This window comes from Engystomops pustulosus, chromosome 2 (genome assembly GCF_040894005.1).
Source record: "Engystomops pustulosus chromosome 2, aEngPut4.maternal, whole genome shotgun sequence".
Lineage (NCBI taxonomy): Eukaryota > Metazoa > Chordata > Amphibia > Anura > Leptodactylidae > Engystomops > Engystomops pustulosus.
Window position 1 is genome coordinate 36,378,229 of NC_092412.1, and position 6,672 is coordinate 36,384,900.

Consider the following 6,672-nt stretch of genomic DNA (forward strand, 5'->3'; position numbering starts at 1 on the left):
TCCCCTCTCCCACTGCCTGATGTAATCACACACAGCAGGAGGGGGGATGTGCTCTGTGAAGCTACAACACTGAGAGCCCCTGGTTTCCCCATGTTTTATTTTAATTATATATTCCCTTTAATTCTTTGCAAACAGTCCCTGGATAGTCTAATAGTTAATCACCTCAGAGAGCTAAATTGTCAAGGGAAATATTCTATAGATATGGAAAGAGTTAATCATTAGCCTCCCTATCAGTCTGAGGTGGAGGGTGTGCTAAAATCTTTCAGATATGCTGCTCATTACTGGAGAAAGAGGAGAAACAAGGCACAAAGAAACTGATTAACTTCAAGTATATTACAAAGGTTACCACGATCAGTTGCTTAATTCATTTATGGAATTAAAAAAGAAATGCTTCATAGGTTTAGTTCCTTTTTAACTCTTTGTGGTCTGACAATGACAACAATAAACTAACTCATTAAACAAATTCTGCTCTTACATATTTTTTGCTTTGCTTCACTACTGTGGGGGAAGATTTATTGGTTTTTCAGCATGGGATGTAACTAGGAGAGGCAAGGCCCCATAGCAGACTACTGAATAGGGTAAAAAAATATACATATTTATATTCTCACACATATGAGTTACAATCACACACCTTTTATACATACATACATATACACATCACAAATACACACATACAACAAATATACACATTCATACAATACCATATACAGACATACAGCATATACACACACACACACACACACACACACACAAATACAGTATATACACACCACACACACAGCATATATACACCCAATACCCCACATAGCGGGGCCCCCTGAGACTGTGGGTCCCATAGCAGCTGTAGTTACTCCCCTGTTTTTCAGATCCAAATGGCGAATGATTCATCACCTATGGCAGTGATGGCGAACCTTTCAGAGACCGAGTGCCCAAACTACAACGAAAATCCACTTATTTACCATGAAGTGCCAACATGGCATTTCAAGCAGTAACTTATTGCTACCTGTTCTTCAACATCATTCAATTGTATTGGGTCTCCTAAGGCCACCAATGCAGTTGAAAGAAGGAGGGCAAATTCAGACCATCATTGTAGCTTCTCTCCAGGAAGAATGGTGGGTCCAACAGGATGACCTCCAAAGACATGTGTCACTTTAAAATAGAACTGAGAGCAGCATCCTTTAAGTTGTTTGGGACTGCAGGAAGATATGGTGGATTTGGTCCTGTTTAGTGAAATTGCGGCGATGGCCTGAGTGCCCAAAGAAAGGGCTCCGAGTGCCACCTCTGGCACCCGTGCCATAGGTTCGCCACCACTGACCTATGGAGTGAAAATGCAGTTTAAAGGTGGAAAGCAGTTGTGGACTGATTCTAGGGGCGCTTATAAACTTTTTATTCACTTTTTAACTTTATTTGTTGGTGAGGAATACAAAGCAATGCTGCATTTTTTTTAGTTTGTTTTTACATTGTGCATTATATTATATAGATGCTTGTGGAGATACCATATGTTTTCCTGAATTACACTCCTCATGTGATTGCTGCAATATCCCTGATCAATTCAGGCTTTGTTTGTTTTTTTTTTTTTTTTTGTTTTTTTAAAGTCATCCATCCGTTCAAAACATACGGCTCTCGGAAATGAGTATTTAGACGACTTCAAACTAAGATTGTCTTATTTAATAATGTAACGCGGCCACTATTGGAGATATTCCTCATCACATACCAACATAGATGTAACTGTACATTACTGCATGACGTGACCTCATATTTGATCATATTTAAGACAATGTTCTCCACATTACATAACACACTCTTACATAAAACCTCACAGATAGGCCAGACTCTATTACAGGCCTGTAAGTGGTGGAACTAACCTGCATTCACATGGTTCTGGTCACAAGGATGCCATGACTTCTTCTGATAGTCACAGATATTTATGTCTCATGGGCTATTATATTTTATCAGTATTTCTAGCACATGATCTGTATTGGAATTAACACATTGCACCATGAAAACCCTGTTATGTAAGGGGCCTTCAAGGAATACTGGAAAAAAAGCCTTGGTTCTGGTTCTCTTGTAAAGACAAGACTTCCGGTCTTCCGTTCCTGGAAGTGCTTGGGGGTCACTGACCCGCTTCATCCAGTCTGCGACCTCTTCATAATGACTGATGTTCTTTGATCTGAGGAGACCACGGATTGGTCGAAGGGGGTCCCTTTAAAGGAGATATACCATCAAAATCCATCAAGATAAACCAGAAATATTCATAGATCCAGGCACCATGACTGTGGTAATCAGCGCCAGCGCTGGGCATACCTGGGCAGGTGTCGGGGCCCAGAGCTGCTAGGAGGCCAATATTCTGAATCCATAGAGGTGAGGGGGGCTTTATATAAAATAACCATGACAGGGCTATTTATGATGATAAAGTAGTGAATATTTTAGGGAACAGTAGACTGATTTAGCTTCCGAATTTCTAACGTCGCCTCGTATGTTAACTGCAAACGGGCCCACTGAGGCTCTGTCGCCCAGGGGCCTACTGAAATCTGGAGCCGACCATGGTGGTAATCTTCTTATATTTGTTATCCATGCCCTCCGTCCTTCTAAAATCAACTTTTAAAATTGTCAATTGTGGCTTCTCTGTAAGTTGTTATCATAGAAAATACTTTTTCGCATAGTGTCCCTGCAGCGATGACATTTTTGGTGGACCCTCAGTGCTGTTTCATCTCTTACAGTTTAATCTTTTAAGTTGGATCTTTCTCTATGACAGGAGCTTTGGTTCCTCTGAAATTCTTTGTTGTTGTGGATTTACCAGGTGGCGACCACATGTAAGGTCAGAACCAGATAAACAAGTGTCATAGCGAGGCCTTCAGATGAGTCAGGGACGGGAGGATAATACACAGATGGTAGTATGATGCTGACTGGTGATGTACTTACATTGACGGTTAGTCATAGTGTGGCATTATTGGAAGCAGGTGATGGTTTTGATTCATCGAAAATGCCTAAGTAAAAAGGAATCTCTGAGGAAGAAACCACCATATTATTGTAATGGTATCTCTGACAGTGGACTGATGATAGAAGAGGTGGATTTTCTGGAGTATTGTGCAGTTGGGTCTAAAGGGAAGAGTATTAAGGGCAGTGGCGTAACTAGAAGCTGATGGGCCCCAGTGCAAAATCTGTGCCAGGCCCCCCGACTATAATGTATGGTTTATAGTAATAGTCTTCTCATATGGGAAAGTGACACCATAAGGGCCCCCTAAACCTCTTGGGCCCAGGTGCGATCGCAACCTCTGCACCCCCTAAAGTTACGCCCCTGATTAAGGGAATACAGTAAATGATTGGAAATCTACAGTATATTATAGCGCCATGCCCTACAGATACCTGTGCCACAGAGGACCCTGCTTGTACCTCTGTTGAACATAGAGTACTATACTCCTATCAATCAAGTGAAATGTCTTGTGACCCTTTTTCATTAGATTGGAGATCCCAGATTTAGGACACTCATTGATGGTTATATTAGAGCATACGCTAATGCTACGCCATCACATAGCACACTGGGAGGTAACAATGATGAGTGGACCCGATGGTCCAGTTTGGATTCAGGATGTCAATTTGCCAGATTAACTGTACGACAGGCAATCTGGAAATGTGTCCTGGTCGCAGTGCTGTTTCTGAACGGGACCATGGGGTCCACTCATCTCTAGAAGGAAACCTATTAGAGTATTTTGAATTACAAAAGAAACACCAAAATCTGTAGATACCCCTGCGCAATTTTTGTATTTCTTTTGCCCCAAGTGCACTGGGGGCAGTCCAATTCTTAGCAAGTGCTTTGGTTGAAGCCTTCTACGCCTGCCCTATTCATTGCCAAGCCCTGACGTCAGCCATAACTGTGGCAAGTGTGGGGATGTGAATGATTGATGCAAGGTCCTCCACGATTTACTAAAGTTTTGCAGCATTTATAATAAGACTTCAATTGTGACTGAAATAAATTGATCCAATGAAGCAATGTTTCTCTGATTTTTCTGGAAATTGGTATATTTACCCCTCAATTGCTATAAAAAAGAGTTTGGGTTTGATTCAGTGCTGGAAAATCGGCATATTTGTTCCCAACCTACGAATCAACAAATCAATTCACTCATCTCTAGTGCAGGGAAAAGTATTTTGGTGTAAAACAAGCATGTACGATCAATCAGAGTTTTGTGGGAGGAGTTTCAAGGCACTTGTTAAGAGCACTTGCCGGAGATGGGACCACCCCTTTAGCACTTAACAGCTGAGTAGCATATTGAAAAAGTCTTATTAACAGAAATCGAGTTGTTACTTTGCTAAGAAAAACAATGGGGCTTATTTACTAAGGGTTTGCGGATCGCACTTTCGTTGGACTGTTCACGGTTTTCGGGATTTGCGCAGCTTTGACAGGTATTTAACAGGGGTTTACGCTGGGATTGTGTGGCACTCGATCAGATTGTGGTACAGCTGCGCTGGCTTCCATGCAACAGAAATCGGGGCTCAGCCGTCCGACGTTTCGACTGATTCGGACTGACTGCGGGATTTAACTTTCAAGTCTTACATGCACCAGGAAGAAGAAGGTGAACTTCGGTGGACCTGAGCGGGGAAGCGACAGGATATCGGGTGCACAATCTTAGTGAATCGCGGCACAGTGTATTATCGTCAAACAATGCACTTTTGGGAACTCAACAGGACGGGGTAAGTAAATGTGCCCCAATGTGTGAAGTTGAGTGCAGGGGCGTAACTATGGCGCAGCCATAGCAGCCTCTATGGGGCCCACAGTGTCAGGGGGCCCCGTCATCCGACCTGACACAATAAAGAATGGAGGATGTGCACCATTATATCTATATTGTACTGCACGTGTCCAGCATATGTATATAACATATACCGTGATGTATATATGCAGTATCTGTGATGTGTATATTGTGTCTGTATACACTGTATGTGAGTATGTTGCACATGGCACTGTATGTGTGTGTATATGCACATGTGTATTTATATGTGATTGTAACTCGCATGTGTGAGTATACTAATATATATATTTTTTTAATATACGCCACTGGTTGAATGTAATTGTCCTGCCACATACTAGGGTTTTTTTGGTAACATAAAATCTGCTGACAAAGCCTCTGACAGAGATAAAGCAGTTTTCTCTGTATCCTGCCCCCTCACTGTCTCGGGGGCTGCCCATAATTACATTAATGAACAAACTGGTGATGTAAGTGACTTCATTATCGCATCATTTCATCTCAATTCAATTAGAATTCATTATATATTGCAGGAGAGAAGAGCCAAGTCACTTGTCAAAATATTGCTGCAAGTATTTTATGTAAAGTGTCAATCACTTCTCTCCCTATTTCATGTACATATAAACCCCAATCCTAAAAACAAACATTGCATTTCATTATGTGGATGGCACCGCACGTCGCGATCACATGGTGTTATCCTGGCCAAAAACCAATTAGTTTTGCTCTGCTTATCACAGTCCTGCAATGACAAAGCAGCCGTCCCCCGCTCCCTCCAGAGACCTCATTATCATAGGAGCCGCTCAATAATACATCTGCTTTCACCACAACAGCCCAGCAAGGGATGAGGAGCAAAAATTAAGAAGAACTCCACTCCAAAAAACTATCCCTGCTGCACCCCTCATCTGATTGCAGTGCAGACCTTTAATTGATGTGATGTCAATGATTCCTCAGCACAGCATCACATGGGCAGCTAGAAACAGATGCATCTTTGCCTGCTGGGAGAACAGAGTAATTACTCTTCTCAACAGTAAGACCTAATAAAAAACATATTTTGTAACTGAAATGAGTTTTAAAGGGAACCAGTCCCTACAAGTAACCCCCACAAACAGTACAAACAGTACCTTTAAGTGAGGCTATCTGCGCATGTTGTGTATTCTCATTGTCATGTATAGAATCTGGATCTATACGCACAATTTTTATGCACATTTTAGATGCTGATTTGTGTTATTTGCAGTGCGTTTATGATGCAGATATACATTTTTCTCAGCATTCTTTTTTTTTTAACTGTTTAGTATCATTGATCTTCTGACATCATATCAAGCAAAAATATGCATAAAATTCGTATCAGGACACTGATTTGATGCTCATTTATGTAGATTTGATGTGCAGGAAAAAACATTGCTACATTACTTTTTCCAGATTACATCCCCATTAACTCCTTAAATGGGTTAATGTCTGTGCCGCCCCATTCATCTCTGTGGAGCTGATAGAGATTGCTGAATACGGTGCTTGGCAATTTCCGTTTTGCTCCATAGAGATGAATGGGGCAACATGGACATACACAGCCATCTGCTCCGCTCATCTCAGGGAGCGAAGTGGAGTCTGACAGAGGTACATCGGACCTCTCTTCTGGTGATCTGTAGGGGTCTCATCATGGAGACCCCCGCCAATCAGCAAGTTATCCCATGTCCAGTGGCCCTCTCCATAGCAGCACCCTGGTAACACCCGCAATCTGTACAGTAGTATGGTCATATATGATAGGCGCAATCAGACTCCCTAGGGTTAAAATACCCAAGAGAAGTCTAAAAATTAGTAAAAAAAAAAAAAATAATTAAAACAAAATGTAAAAACCTAAAAGTTCAAAAACACAAAAAGCAAAAAATGGGTTATGGATACTGTGTTAGGCTACATTCACACGAACGTATGCATACGT